General features: G+C 36.8%; 1 protein-coding gene and 1 long non-coding RNA gene across 3 annotated transcripts in view; one reads left to right on the top strand and one right to left on the bottom strand.

The window, feature by feature from the left end:
- Positions 1-16,785, bottom strand: part of LOC141435144 (uncharacterized) — a 44,934-nt gene that overhangs the window by 7,029 nt on the left and 21,120 nt on the right. The gene's annotated exons all lie outside the window — the stretch shown is intronic.
- On the top strand, positions 6-8,718 carry LOC141435150 (uncharacterized). The gene is made up of 3 exons (XR_012452122.1): positions 6-2,751; positions 2,855-3,225; positions 8,269-8,718. It is a non-coding gene; the product is annotated as an uncharacterized lncRNA (long non-coding RNA).

The raw sequence follows: 16,785 nt of genomic DNA, 5'->3' as shown, positions 1-16,785 counted from the left end.
CTCGGTCAATAAAAAAAATAAAAAAAAGCATTAAATATTTATTTTTGATTTAACCTGGAGTTTTTTTACGGATCTATAGATATAGACGCGTAGATTTTATTTACATATTTACCTAATATTGTGCTGAAGGAAAACAGTTATGAATGATAGTGGGTGCCTATGCGTGCTCGTTTACCCGTGTGGTGTCGGGTTAGAATTACACCTCTCCATTTCTTCCGTGTATGTCGTAAGAGGCGACTGAGGATATAGGTTTAGGTATAACGTAGGCGACAGGCTAGCAACCTGTCACTATTGTACCGTTTTTGTCAAATTTAAAACCTAAAATTGCTAAAAGTGGCTCCGAAGCCGTAACGTTTCGTGTGCTCTGCCTATATACCCTATTTGGGAATACAGGCGTGATTGTTTGTGTGTTCTGTATGCTCGTTTACTTAACGGATCGCTCCCAACTAGTACAATCGTGCAAATGTACTAGTTGGATCTTTACCACTTTTAGTATACTGGCTCGTAATAGACTATGCATCACTCTATTTCTAATAACAGTTTGGTTTCTTTTTACTAGCACGCTCTCACTCAAACAAATGCATTCAAGGAATCGTTCAGGCGCTCGGAAGGTCGGTCTATCGTAGCTATTCGTTCGGTTCGATTACACTTTCGAGATACAAGTATTGTACTGCATGTACTCGTACTAAGAGTACAAAGATGGTAATAGTTTATTGTAGTACAGTGTCAGGAACTGATTCTTTTTATTAATACTTTGTACATGTACAGCCGAGGAAACTGAATCTCGTACCAGGGTGGAACCTTTGTACTACTAATGTCATGTTGATATCCCATACATCTGCTAAAGAAATCATAGCGAAATTGGTTATGAAAAGGTTCCTACATGGTACGTGATTCAGTTGTCTCGTTTATACTACGCAAAACTACTCGACTGTCTGATTTCCAGATTTTATGTGCGATCTCAATTGAAGAAAGAAATAAAGGTTTATTTTGGCTCCATAAGTACCACCTAAAACTAAGACTAAAACTAGCACTAAAACTATGTTACTTGGTGACACCACAGGATACCAAAAAGGGTCTCCACTCAGCATGTGTTGCTGCACATTATGTGCAGTAACGCTGTTTTTCTGTGGAGCCCAAATTGAAATTAAATAATTTGATATGACGTCAATTAAATCAACAATTACCTATGTCATCTTAGGTTAGTACAAAGACAATAGATCCTAATAATGGTTACGTGATTGTTATTCAATCGCTTTTATAATGGCTCTTTCTAATATTACTTTTTGTAATAGCATTTCCTTAGTCAGTCATAGAGGTTGGTCAGAGTTGGACGATTCATCATGAGAAGTGCGATTTTCATATCGTTATTAGCGGTAATTTATTCATAAACATGCATTACGTATTTTTTGTGAACCTAATGAGTACCATTTACCGTTTTAAGACATACTATATTTGATAACTATGTATTACTACTGTGCGTTTTTTCTTTAATTTTACCTGTGAAAATACCATTAGTAAGTCGAGGAAGATGTGTTTCCTTTGAAATGCAGTACTTTTGCAGCGGCACTCCGGGTGACAGCCTTTGTGATGGTATTTTCGTAGACGGCTTTCAAAAACCAGCCTCTTTAGCCCTGGTGTGAATTTTTGTTGTAAACAACTGTTGCGTTAAACTGTTTAATTTTAAGAGAACAATTGTTGTCGGTACGCGGCCATCCCGTGATCCCGTAGTAACTAATTGATGTTAACGATGTTTTTTAAATTCCTAGGCATATCGTGAAATGGCGCCATTTCATGAATTGGCTAAGGGACATCCGCCATATCGTTCAAATAGGCAGATCATGAAATTCCTAGGCACATCATTAAACGCCGCCATATCGGTTCTGGCACTTTGCCGGCCGCTGCCGCGCCACCCTCGCTTCGCTCGCTCGTCTCGTGCGTTGTGGTCATAATTCATATTAACCACTCCTCGATTCACTCGTCGTACCTAAATATTTTTTTTTCACATATCACGATGTGCTCGGTATAAAGCTAGGAATATCGACGAATGCCTTGCTCCAATCGATCTGCCGTATTGTTTACCAGGCACATCGTGATATGCCTGGCCAACTTTTAGGCATATCATGAAATGGCACCATACCATCATGCCTAGGAATTTCGTGATCTGGCGGATTTTACGATCGGCCGCCGACATAATTATACACCCACAGCAACAAATCCGTCCGCTCCGTACGGGTCGATTCCGATGCAGTAGACGCTTAGCTCAAAGATCGGTACTCGCGGTCGGTACGGACTAATTATTAATAGAGTAAAAGCAAAACAAATATATCATAGGTAATAAAATTGCTACTAAGCTAAATCTTAAAAAAAACGTGAAAAAAATATAGCGAAAATAAAAGTATCTACAGTGGTGAGAGTCGTCATAAATATTGTTAAATAGTAATTTTGGTGTGGTAAATCAGTTTTAATTTTCACGCACATACCTATGTAAAGAAAATTGCTTTTATTGTGTTGATTAAGTTCAATTTATTAACATGTTGGGAAATTATTAAGTTTAAAAAACATTTTACCTAGGTATCTATTTATTTGTACATTAATTTCTAATTTTTATTGTAGTTTGTGAGCAAAAAAAGTAACTTGAAATTATCATTACCTACTAAAATAACCATAACCACAATGTGATAAATTCAGGCTTTGGCATGCTTCATCAAATTATCACTTAAAGTGTTTTAATATTACTTTAATTCGAAGGTTTGTATTTATTAGAATACCTATTAATTTTTTTCATTTTACTACTTGAACAATATTTACTATTTTTTTTTTATTGATGATAAAAAACTGTACATTGTTGCAGCTAACAATTCTCCAAGTTCTCACCCCCTGCGTGGATACGAAAAAAAGCACAAGAGAATATCTCAGGGAATTCAGAAGGTGGCTTAACGATAAAACTTATACTATTGAAACGCGCATCAAAAAAGACTTGAAGGACATCTGCAAATGGCTCAGAAAAAATATAAAGATAAAAACATAGATCATAACCAGAGGCATTGTCTAACACATTTGGACTTCAGAATTATGGTCGTATTCACCACTTCTTTTTGTCAAACGGCATTGGATGAGGGGAGAGAAATGGTGCATGCCAGAGCGACGGCCACTGATCAGAGGAAACCACAAAGCCTTCCGTACAAAATGAATTATCTGGACTATTGCAGTTTACACTTGGTGGTGTGTGGTCCTAAGCAATGTTTATTTTATTTATTTATTTTATCATAAAATAGGCCAAGACAAAGACGTCTATTTGACGTATTTTGGTTTTAGTTGGGTTGTACACTAATCGTTTAGTTGATATGGCGTTAAAAACTGCGTTTATCTTTGCCCGTCACAATTATTTAAAATAAAAACCGGCCAAGAGCGTGTCGGACACGCCCAAGATAGGGTTCCGTAGCCATTACTAAAAAATCAAGTAATATTTTTCTAAGGATTTCGTATTTTGTACGGAGTATTCCAAGTTTAGGTAGGTTTATTTTATACATTAGGCTGCTATTACTCTTAAAGTACTAATAATTCTCAAGAAAACTGAACCGTTATAGTTTTCCTTCTAAGTTTGATATTTTCCACCCACCGGTGTAGATTGTAGAGGAAGGGGGGGGGGACGCTCGTTTTTAATGAAAATTTGCACTTTAAAGTTCAATATTTTGCAAAAATATCACTGAATCGAAAAATTATTTTAACAACCCCCTAATGGGGTAATAATTTAAAATACCTATCCAAAGATACCCCATACTACAAGGTTGGATGAGAAAAAAATCACCCCCACTTTACATCTATGGCAGGTACTATATATTTTTTTTAATTTTCTGTTGTACCATTTTGGCGGCATAGTTTACATATATTATATTCGTGCAAAATTACAGCTTTCTTGCATTGATAGTCCCTGAGCAAAGCCGCGGACAGACAGACAGACAGACAGACATGACGAAACTATAAGGGTTCCATTTTTGCCATTTTGGCTACGGAACCCTAAAAACGTAGTGTCTGTCTGTCACCTGGCAGTGTTAGGATTAGGCGGTTTAGTTACATTAACGTTTATTTACGATGTAAGTCAAACAAAGGTCCACGTTATTTTGCAAATATACACACGATCATTCAATATTTTTCAACTAAAATATTATAAAATGGTTTAATAAACCTATTACTCGAAATGGTTTTAGAATTAGACCACATTGTAAAAAAGTGAACCATGCCAATTAGACCACATTTTTAAAACAGTGATCAATGTTAATTAGACCACATTGTAAAAAAGTGATCAATGACAATTAGATCACATTCTATAAAAGTGATCCATGCCAATTAGACCACATTGTAAAAAAGTGATCCATGCCAATTAGATCACATTCTGTAAAAGTGATCCATGCCAATTAGACCACATTGTAAAAAAGTGATCCATGTCAATTAGACCACATTGTAAAAAAGTGATCCATGCCAATTAGACCACATTGTAAAAAAGTGATCCATGCCAATTAGACCACATTGTAAAAAAGTGATCCATGCCAATTGACCACATTGTAAAAAAGTGATCAATGCCAATTAGACCACATTGTAAAAAAGTGATCCATAATACCAATTAGACCACATTGTAAAAAAGGGATCCATGCTAATTAGTGCATCAATTAGAGTAAAGAAAATATATCAATGTATTTTTTTAAGTGTGTTGTGTATGTGTTCTGTATTTGCCATTTAGGCTATGGAACCCTAAAAAACGAACGTCGGTGAAGTATTGCTTAGTGTCATCGCGGTATTATTATTAATAACAAAATAAATCCTTTTATATCGGGCAACTGGCCCATACAATAAACAGACTAACATACATGAATAATATTTTAAACTAATAACCATTGAATAAATATTTATTATTATTATTATTAATTTCGTGACAAAACAGCGTGATCCAGTTGAGTTGATTTCCAATTTGAATTTGGTTTCGAAGGTGTTAATAATGTAAGCTTTATGGACAATATTATATACATATGCGCAGGGTTTTCTATTAGTAATAGTACATTACTGCCGAGGCCGGGAAAAAGCAATTCGTGGATGAGTAGAGTTTGAAGGACGAAGCATAGCTGAGTCCCTCACTAAATACGAATCCACGAATTGTCAATTCCGCTGAGGCATGTATAGTGCTTTTTTCCCAATAATGGGAGGAAATAAAGCAAAATTATTAAAATATTAAATTAAATGATTGGTCACGGTTTTAAAAATTTGGCCTTAAATATACCTTTTATTCGGTTATTAAATTGTGCTTATACTCAAAATATTAAAAAAAAGAGTGAAACTGTTTGAGACATTTTTAAATATGCCATTTCTTTCTAAATTAAATTTCAGTCTAGGAATTAACCCTAAACTTCTTATGAATACTATTTACCAATTACAAAGTCAATAAGCATTAAATTAATAAAAGTACCTATCCTAAACTTAAAATAATTACGAAAATAAAATAAAACCTAAAACTAAAACAAATTACTTAAAGAGTAACCCTTTGGCAAGGTCCCGAAGATGCTGGCAGCGTTTGCTCTTTGAATAGCCAACCTACTTAATTCTTTGTCCGAGGAAGTTGGAAGGAAGCAACTCTAAACTTGGCAAGTTGAGACAAGTGTACTCAATTCAAGCCCCTTGGATTAATTTAGAGCTAACAAAACAAAAATAAAAAAAATAGAAAAAGATTATCTAAAATTATGTAATCTTATTAGACACGCTGCCAACTCCGGGAACTTATTTTTTTGTTTAATTTGTAGCATTCCATAACGAAGAACTTTGCGACAGTTAGGCGGATATTTCCGAGCATATTGGAGAAAAAGAAGAAGAAAGAAAGAAAGAAAATACATTTATTTAACGCCATACAACAAACATAGAACAGATAAAGACATATACATGACGCTAAATAGGTCCCAACTCAGCATAATGCCACGGCAAGCCGTGGCGGTGATTTTCAGTGAGGACCTGTGAAAAAGAATTTTTTTTTCTTTTACATTGATTTTAGGTCAAGTTTGTTTTAATTGAAGATTTATACTTTTACAGTTAGCTTTTAATTATTTTGTGGTTATTTATGTAGAGTTTTACTTTAAGAAAACACCTTAGTTGGCGAGATAAAATATAATTCAATAAAAACTCAAAGATACACAATCTTAATTAAAAATAAGCAAATCAACACGTCCTTTCGCACACACGTCTTACGTCTTTCTCCTTGACACTCATTCACTCCATCTCCCTCATTCGATCATCACATTCAATGAGTCATTCAGCATATCACTCATTCCTACATTTATAGCTTACAAAAAAATAGCGATTAAAGTAATACTATCTAAACTCTTCTTAAAATATAAAATTAAATTTAATGGATTTTTATTTTATGTGCCTCTCATAACAATTCATCCTTTTCATTTCTGAAAACGAAAAACAGTCTTCTTTCAGTAAATGAATAAAATCTAAAGTTTCACCAACACAAGGAAAGTTTTCTTATCATCGATGAAACTTAAAAATAAAGTTTACCTTGTGATGGACAGAAGCAGTGTTTACACGACTAAAGCCTCATTTAGACCATTCAAGAACTGGCATACAAGTTGCTTTACATCGCAGACTATTGAGGGACAATGAATTTAGTGATGAAACAAATACCCCATTATGGTATGATTGGTTTTTTGGAGTCTTTTTGTTTTTTTTATTTCAACTCCAAATTTGTTACTTTTACGGGTATCCCGTGAAACCATATCGAGGAGAAAAAGAGACCAGCACTGGGAATCGAACCCAGGTCCTCAGCAATCCGTGCTGCGTGCTATAACCCCTACACCACTGCTGGACCTGAAACTTGGATGCAAGTTCGCGCATAGCCTATGGCAGTTGTCTCACCGCCGGCGAGGAAACGATTGGCTATCGACTATTTTCTCGCTCAAGAAACGAACAAAAGGTATAAGATCCTGTGTGAGTAAAAGAGACATATATATTAATAGTTGATCGCTGGCGGTTCACACTGCCGGCGAGAACTCGCTCTTACATCTTTTGTCGCAGCGACAAGAGCTATAAAACTCGCTGAGCTATAAAACTAGCTCAGCGATACTCGCTCAGCGCTATTAGCTTGGCGGCCGCCCGGCTCGAGCGAGAGGAGCGAGTAATCGCCCGTCGTGCTCGAACACTCGCTTTTCACTGCTCGCCCACTCGTTTCTAGTTACTCGCTCTGCTCGCTTCTCGCTCATCGTCGGCGTTGGGACAAGTGCCTATATGAGGATTTGGTCAAAACAGGTAATTTATCACATGATTTGAAATGTATGGGATCCTATATACTCGTATCGCGTAAAAAGGATCCGATGCATTTTGTTTGCACGTTTTAAGGTCATCATTTGAGCGGTTACAACATTTGAGCGTTTCAACCATCTCATTTTTCTGGACACTTTTCTGTAAAAATGGCCGAATATTCTAATATAGGTTTTTAGTTATCTGGTAGAAATACAGGATCGAAACGATGACGATGGACGAATAATCGAAAACGATACCAAAATTTACTTACAGCCAATTCATAAAAAATGTGACCAGAAAAGTGACCATTTGTAGATTTGGTTTAGTTATAGTAACTAGTTTTTATTTTAGTTTTAATTAAGTTATTTAATTTATTCTTTTTTGTGTAATTTATTTCTTAAAGCCATACTTGTCATAATTAAATCACGTTTATGTTTTTTAAATAAAACATTTGAAACTGTTAAGTTTCCTTTCTCACGCAATTTTTTTTTCAAATTACATCGTCTTTTAAACGTGTTAGATCTTATACCCACGTAGTATTAAATAAATACTGAATTTTAATAACTAACCCTACCTCCAGGTAGGTATAGGTAGTGCTACGAGAGTTGAAGTGAATGATTGTACACACAGTTACATGAAGAAGTGATTGCATAAAAGAAGAATGAATGAAATTAATGAGTGAATGTCAAAATTCGCTGTCATTACACGACAATATGTGCGTGACCATAATTCTGGTGGCACTATACTGGCGCTTTTTCTCTGAGAACCACGTTCCTTAGGGCCAGTACACAAGGACTGCATTCCAGCTGCGACGTAACTGCCATCTGCCGACTGCCCATACATTTTTCGTTGCAGGTCGCTTGCAGTCGGCACAACTGCACTCTGACTGCAATTGAAATGTATGGGCAGTCGGCAGTTACGTTGCAGCTGGAATGCAGTCCGTGTGTACTGTCATTGATTTTTTTTATATCATTGTTGCAGATTTTGGTTATTCAAAGATCATTTTACTGCCAATATCCTGAACCCCAAGAGCAGGGCTTAACAGCAAACTTCATTCGTTTAAGAGCCTGGTTTAATTATAGAATTGAAAAAACAAAGTACAACTTTACAAAAACGATGAAATCGGTGTGTCGAGCCCTCACGGGAAACAAAGCAAAGAAGAAACCCAAGACAAAGCAATAAATAATTATTATAAAATAAATAAGGAATTATTATTATTAAGGAAATATACAATCGAGCGTTAATTTGGGACCAATTTTGTTAAAAAATCCTTGAAATTGTCATACAAAATGACAGATATTCGACCTTAAGTGGGTCCCAAATTAACGCTCGTGACGCACCTATTCAAAATGTTAAATATTTAATTTATTACTATTCCTATTAATTCAATATACCTAATGTAACCTGATGTATGCTATAAATTTGAATATAGCATACTTTATAAATAATTTGTATGCTACATTAAACAGAGCATCAATGATCTAAACTTCATATTATTACAAACACATATCATTGTAAACCCATAATCAGCAAATAAAGTAATTATTAAAATAATTATTATAATAAGTAATTATTACTATTATAAATAAATTGACAAACTGAATATATTATATGACGTATTGAAATTTGCTAATATTTTTTCCCTTGTCTTTTTTTATGATTTTCTTCGCGTTTTTCCCTTGTCACATTTTGTTATTCCCCTGGCTGTCTAAACTTATAGGAATGTATATTTCTATACCAAATTAATCAAATTAGCTTATAATGAAATAAGTACATTTTCGTATTTGAAAGTAAATAGGTTGAGTAGAAAAAAATGTTCTTATCTACAAAAATAAGGACGTAAGTAATATGGGGGTAGGTACGCTCTTTTGCTGGTAAACTTTATACGAGAATGCGTCTGGACCGATGTGGTTTCTGTAAAAGGTGAGTGTCCGCCGTCTCTTGCTTTTTAGGGTTCCGTATCGTTAGATAGGTCTTTTAAAACCATAAGGGGTTTGCTAAGACGATTTTCGATTCAGTGATCTATTTGCGAAATATTCAACTTTAAAGTGAAAATTTTAATTAAAATATAGCGCTCCCCCCTCTAAAAACTAAACCAGTGGGTGGAAAAATTTGAAAAAATTCACAATGGTAGGAAGTATATCAAACTTACAACGAAAACTATAACGACTAAGTTCGCTTGAGAATTATTAGTAGTTTAAGAGTAAATAGCAGCCTAAGGTATAAAATATACCTAAACTTGGAAGATTCCATATAAAATACGAAATCCTTAGAAAAATATTACTTAATTTTTTTGTAATGGCTACGGAACCCTATTTTGGGCGTGTCCGACACGCTCTTGGCCGGTTTTTTTAGTAACGGCTCCGGAACCCTCATCGTAGAGTAAGATATTATTACGCTCTTAGCAGGTTTTTTTATAGTTACTTTTCATTTGGTAGGTAACGTTTATCGCTTAAATATAACGAACTGAATCAAATTTTATTATTCGACATGCACTTTGTTATTTTTAATATCATTATGTTTGTTCAATTAGTTCAATCTGCCTACTCAAACCAATTTACCTTGCTTCTCTGCAAATCACGTGCGTAAGACAACTACGCAAATGGACGCTTTTGTGTGAACTTAAATAATATTACTTTGTTACTCCGCAGTGTATCTCGTGGTTGAGGATTTACCAAGTACTTATCATATGTACCCTGATATGAACAAAATTCATCACAAAAATGTGTTTAGGTGCTCCTAAATATTTGACGATTGTAATTTCAGTCTTGTAATCGCGTTAATAATTTCGACCACCTGGACAATCAAAGATATGAATCACAATTAGATGGACCTCCGCAAATTTCAGCTTATTCAATTAATTTAATTATTCTGTATATTTAATTAATTATTGTTACGTATAATTTAACTAGGTAAACAAACACATATCTACTCTACAGATACATATCACGGTGTTTGTTAATTTACCTAATAAAATTTTATTTAAGAAATTTATAGCTCACTTCGCTAGATTGGTCGATAAATTATGGATTAGTGTTTTGTGACGTATCTACACTGTGACCCTCACAGCTTTTGGGTCAGGCCCCAAATAGTGACCTACACGTCTAAATCATAGAGGAGTAAGCGATGTTTGCGTTGCGACTTGTCACCTCCGGTGCAGGGCTATTGCCAGAATTGGTTCGCTCGGGTGACCAGCTATTTTAAGTTCATTCGAGGATATTACGGCGTCTTCAACCATTCTTCTACGTATTTGAATATTTGAGTTGAAAACTCAAGTTATGAGAGCTAAAAGACAGGCGAAATATTGCCAGATGGCGTTAGTGTTGTGAGGTTTTTTTAACGTTACGGTCTTGCTTGCAATTGGCTAATAACGAAATGAGCCAATGAGGGCTATCGTTTTTTTTTTTTTCTAGATGGTGCCACTGTTGCGTGAAGTTTGTAAGTGTGGCTTTCAAAGTCTGTTATTACGGGCGCGAAAACAAAGTTTACATTAAAATCATATTTAATACATCTTAAAACCGTACCATAAAAATATCGAGCAACTACAGTCTTGCGTAGTCCCGTTTTCGAAAGACAAAACTGTCTCAAAACACAGCATTCATTGCCCCTTATCGCATAATTGTCATAATTAATTTCAGGTAGCTGGTGAGCTTTTGGGGCAAAACTATGAGATTTGACATTCGGTGACCTCACGCTACACTAGCGCGCCTCTAGCAAATTCATACGCGATAGCCCTCATTGCAAGCTAGACCGTAACGTCAAAAAAACTTCACGATACTAACGCCATCTCGCGATATTTCGCCTGTCTTTTAGTCCTCATTCTTCCTACCTACCTAGGAGAATCTATACTATAATCACCTATAATGCAACTTTAAAGACTGCGCGGGCGCTCGCGTTCGCTTTCGCCATTTCTTTCTACCCTCATTGTGACAGGAAGAAATTAAACAGTAAGGCCTCAGGTTTTTATACGAAGTCAGGAATTGAAATAGTCGAAAATCCAGAAGTCAAATGGAGATGAAAGCAGCCAAATTTTAATGTTATTGGGCTAGCCGAACGCATCTGGATCGCTATGCTAAAGTCATCATCGATTGGGCTCGTAGTAGGTAGGTGATGCCAGGACAAGTTGACACGTCTCAATCCAAATTGTTATTTTAAAATTATGCGAAAGATATTGTCGGATGTAAATAAAAAGCGTATGGACAGCAGTGGGACATCAAAATAAAAAAAATGTCGAAAATACAAACTGAGACATGGATGCACAGAAAAACCAGAGAAAAGACCAGCACTGGGAATCGATCCAGGTTCTCAGCAATCCGTGCTGCGTGATATAACCCCAACACCACTGCTGGACAGGAATCCAGGAATCAGGGACCTGAGATATGTATGCATAGGAAAAATTCATGTCTAGATTCCTGTCCAGCAGTGGTGTAGGGGTTATAGCACGCAGCACGGATTGCTGAGGACCTGGGTTCGATTTCCAGTGCTGGTCTCTTTTCTGGTTTGCATCCATGCCTCAGTTGTATTTTCGATATGGTTTCACGGGATACCCGTAAAGGTAACAAATTTGGAGTTGAAATAAAAAATAAAAAAAAACTCAAAAAAAAAATCATAAAAGAAATGTTTTAGCCGTACTGACACTAAAATAAATTTATTGGCAGACTGTTAGTTCAAGATTTTCAAAAACGGAGTCAACTGCACTTACAGCATTTCTAAAGGCCTACCTGATATTGACATAATTCTTTCATCATGGGAACTATTCAACAGTGGCCGAAACCAATCGCATCCTCCCTCAACGTGGTCACAGCGAGTCAATCATGGTCCAGTCAACATAATGAGGCCTGGCCGAGCCGTGCGTAGCCAATCGTCACATACAGATGGATGCCACTCTCCGCGAAAATCTTAACACTAGCAGGGACTTTACGGGTCTAGTCAATAATGTTTTTCCATCGTATTTTGGCGGATAAGTTCGTATTTATCTGGTTCCTCAACAAGCTTCAGTAAGCTAGTTGAGAAAGCAAGATCCTCGTAAAGACGACCTTTTCCGACAAAATACGAGGGCAAAACATTCAATATTCACTACATCTCTGTAGCTTTATAAAAAAAAACATTATTTATGAAGCTCGAACCATTTTGTTTCTCATTTCAACCTTCAGGAAAATGAAACATTCATGAAACAGATATAAAATTCAGATCTATTGTCAAGAAGACATTAATATCTAAGGCGTATTATAAAGTTAATGATTATATCATGGACAGGGATATTTGGAAATAATTCCGATCCGCATTAGCGATCCCTTCAAATAGCGAACCTACTGTGTTAAAAATAAAGTTGTGTTATAATATTGTAAATATGTTAAAAAAAATATACCTCGTTGAGTTTCTTGCCGGGTTCTTCTCAACAGAGGTTTTTCCGAACCGGTGGTAGATTTTTTTTGACATTCATAAGTGCTTGTTACCTATAGCCTGAATTGAATAGGTAAAGATATTTTGGCTTTGACTTTGACTTTGAAAAAAACCGAAAAGCCTCGAGAAACACTTGGCCGGTTTGTATCTTACGTTTGAAAAATCGATCAATGATGTAAGTGTAATAAATAAGTAATTATAAAAAATATAGTGCTGGTAATAAATTACTACATTCCCAATAGTGCATATTGTCTTTTGAACCATTAACATACCTACCTACACATTGCGTATCTGTTTCTTGCCGACTTTATTTCGAGGCGAGATATCACCTCCTTCAGAAGCAGATCTGTTTTCTCTACCTGTTCACAAAGGCGCGGTCTAGCAATTTCAGACCCTTCTAAAACTATGAAATTTCATAAAAGGGTTGCACAGCTCTTTCAACTGCTGTAATAGAAAAGAGAGACATAGATCTTGCACAACATAACAAATTTACAAAAAAAAACGCAAGGAAGGTCAAAAAGAGAAAGATATTCTTGACGACAAACTTATGGAAACTATCCTGGCCAAACTCTCACCAACTAAGATAAGAGCAATTGAACGATCGATTTCTACGAAAATGAAAACAAAATCCTCTAACTGGCTATCTGTCATACCGACCACAAAATATCACTTTGACCTGTCTCCTTTTGAATTCAGGGATGCATTAGCAATACGCTCACAACAATTACCAGTCTCATGCCAAAATCATGTGATGGTTGCGGTAGCGATGGATTCAATATATTAGGTAGTTAGTGAATGTGAAAGTGAAGCCTTTATTATCATTTGTTATTATGTTTTAGTAAAAGAATTAGACTTGTTATTTTCCTTATAAAATTAATTAGCGCGCAATGTATCGCTACGTGATAATACTTTGTTTTTGTTCAAAACGTCGCACTCGTTGAAATGACAGCTGTCACAGAACGCTTCTCTCTAGTATCAAATTATTGTACGCATTACATTACTGCTCTAGAATATTTCAAAAATTAATTACGCTCTGCTAGTTAATTCTAAATTAAAAATTTGTTTTGATATCGGTTTACAGCACTTAAATCTTCGTCTAGTTATAGTTTGAGGTAGTATCAAAAATACACGCTATAGATCATGCTCTTTGTTGCAAAACTGGCAGTTTGATGAGTTTGAATCAGAGGTCTGTTCTGCACGACACGCATTTGGAAATTTAGTTAAAGAATCCGGCGTCGGGCTACTAATAGGCACTCGTTAGTAACCCCCTTCTTACGCCCCTTAATGCACAATGTACTATTTTACAAAATAGTCCTTGGGCTTAACACGCAAAAAAAGACCCTTGGGTTTTATTCTGGGGGTTGCCACCAAGTTAACCTGCTTGTCACGACACTGCTTACGAGCAAATGTGGTGAAAGTGCAATATTTCTGATAGGTATTCTAGTTAATAGAAGCCGTGGTGGCCTAGTGGTTTAACCTATCGCCTCTCAAGCAGAGGGTCGTGGGTTCGAACCCCGGCTCGCACCTATGAGTTTTTTAAATTCATGTGCGGAATTACCACGAGCTTTGCGGTGAAGGAAAACATTGTGAGGAAACCTGCACAAACCTGCGAAGCGATTCAATGGTTCGTGCGAAGTTCCCAATCCGCACTGGGCCCACGTGGGAACTATGGCCCAAGCCGTCTTGTTCTGAGAGGAGGCCTGTGCCCAGCAGTGGGACGTATATAGGCTGGGATGATGATGAATCTAATTAAAATTAAATTTAAATTTATATCTGTTTATTTCATAACAATTTTACAATTAGTTACATGATATTCCTAGCTAATCTTTATTTTTAAAGATTTTAGTTGATAGACTAAATAGAAAATTATTATTATTTACCCAGGAATCTACCCAATTGTTGAATTAACGACACGTGTGTCGCAAAAATATGTGTGTAAAATGTACATTCATGTAAAAAGGACAAGCAAACGTTACGTTAATTAAAGATTAACGAGCGATTATAGAAAACTGGCCAAGAGCGTGTCGGACACGCCCAAGATAGAGTTCCGTAGCATTATGAAAAAATCGAATCAAATTAAAGTTGAATATTTGGCAAACAGATCACTGAATCGAAAAATCGTCTTGGAAACCAAAGTGGTTTTAAAAAACCTACTTATCCAACGATACCCCACACCACACTATAGGGCTAGTTGTTTTTTTTTATTACCACTTTGTCGGTGTAACTGACAGACGGACAGACATGGCGAAACTATAAGGGTTCCTCCGCGTAGTTGGCTATGGAACCTAAAAAATGGTTTCTGTTACAGTGACCGTGGGAACTTCATTAATGTGAAACATAATTCTAGGTATAATATCACGTTGACAATAGATACCCAGAAATAAAGTATATATTAGCGTTATGGAATTAACAAAAGAGCCAAATCATTTTACGCAGAATAAAGCATCCACAGTCGTGGCGTCGCAAATATTTATATCTATGAACCTAATGCAAAGGTAAGCTTATTTTACTTTTTATAAAAAAAGGCTCTTGTTAGCTAGTACCCCAACGCAAAAAGTAATCAGTTCCAAACCAACATCTCAATCCTCCAAGAGCTCGGCATTAAACCAGAGTCTTTCTTCCATCGGCCAATGTCGTATTCTCACTTTCTTTGGTCACATCATACGTCGATCGAGAAAACACATCTCAGGAACGGCTTGTGGTTCAAGGGAAGGTTGAAGGCACGAGAGCACGCGCAGAGGGGCTACTAGGAAACTCGCAAATCGAAGTTCGTATCGCATCGTCCCTTTCACTCTCGTACTAAATGACAGAAGCGTCAGCGGGACGGCAACATACGAAGTTCGAGTTTGGCACTTCGTGGTATTGGGCCAGGAGGGCTACTACGAAACTCGAAACTCGAAGTTCGTATCGTACCGTCCCTCTCGCTCTCGTATTAAATAGTATAAGTTTCAGAGGGACCGCACGACGCGAACTTCAAGTTTCGAGTTTCGTAGTAGCCCTGCAGGTCACCCATGCGTTGGACGGACCAAGTTAATGCTGTACGGGAGGAATGGCGACGGATTGTAAGGCTTGCCACCACCCCTGATGTGACGACCACGACCACTCTGCCAAGTGTGACGACCAAGAAGAAAGATAAGTTTTTTAAAAGCAGGTTTTTCTAGCGATGTCCTCTTAGACTTATCCAAATCGGTTGAGCCGTTTTTTCCACTCTAAAATGTTCTCTATGATTACTGCTAGCAGTATTGGCAGTAAATTGTCAGGTAAATAGGTGACCATCGCGGTTGGCAAACCTGAGTGTCAATAATCTACATTTATTTTTAATATATAAAATTCTCGGGTCGAAAATGTTTGTGACACCTTCAAAACGGCTTGACCGATTTTCATGAAATTTTTTGTATATTCGGTAGGTTTGAGAATAGGATGTGAACTATTTTCCATACTTAGTTTCTACGCATACAGAGTCGCGGGTAACAGCTAGTACTTAGTATATAATATTTTTAGGAAATTGAATAGCGCACCATGGTACCATGGTGGCCTAGTGGTTTTAACCTATCGCCGCGCAAAAGAGCCTAAGCTGGTTCAAACCCCCGGCTGTCCGCACCTCTGGAGTTTTTTTTCGAATTCATGTGCGGAATTACATTTGAAATTTACCACGAGCTTTGCGGTGAAGGAAAACATCGTGAGGAAACCTGCACAAACCTTGAAGCAATTCAATGGTGCGTGTGAAGTTGCCAATCCGCATGGGCCCGCGTGGGAACTTATGGCCAAGCCCTCTTTGTTCTGAGAGGAGGCCTGTGCCCAGCAGTGGGACGTATATAGGCTGGATGATGATGGAATAGCGCACCATGGTACCATGGCACCATTTCTAAATCATTTTTTTAACCCCCGAGACGCAAAAAGAGCCTAAGCTGTTAATATAAGTTTGACCGCTATGTGTGTCTGTGCGTCTGTGTGCCTGTCTGTGACACGTTGCTCTTAAGGGGGTTGCTCTTCCATACAAACCTACGGACACCCCGCATAGCTTCACGGACATGTTTCTTAAAGAGGATTTTTGAGAATAGTAAATTATGGATATTCTCTTCAAGCAAAATCCAA

Source organism: Choristoneura fumiferana, chromosome 14, assembly GCF_025370935.1.
Source record: "Choristoneura fumiferana chromosome 14, NRCan_CFum_1, whole genome shotgun sequence".
NCBI lineage: Eukaryota > Metazoa > Arthropoda > Insecta > Lepidoptera > Tortricidae > Choristoneura > Choristoneura fumiferana.
Note: the sequence above shows the minus strand (reverse complement) of the source record. Positions and strands in the feature narration are given on the sequence as shown.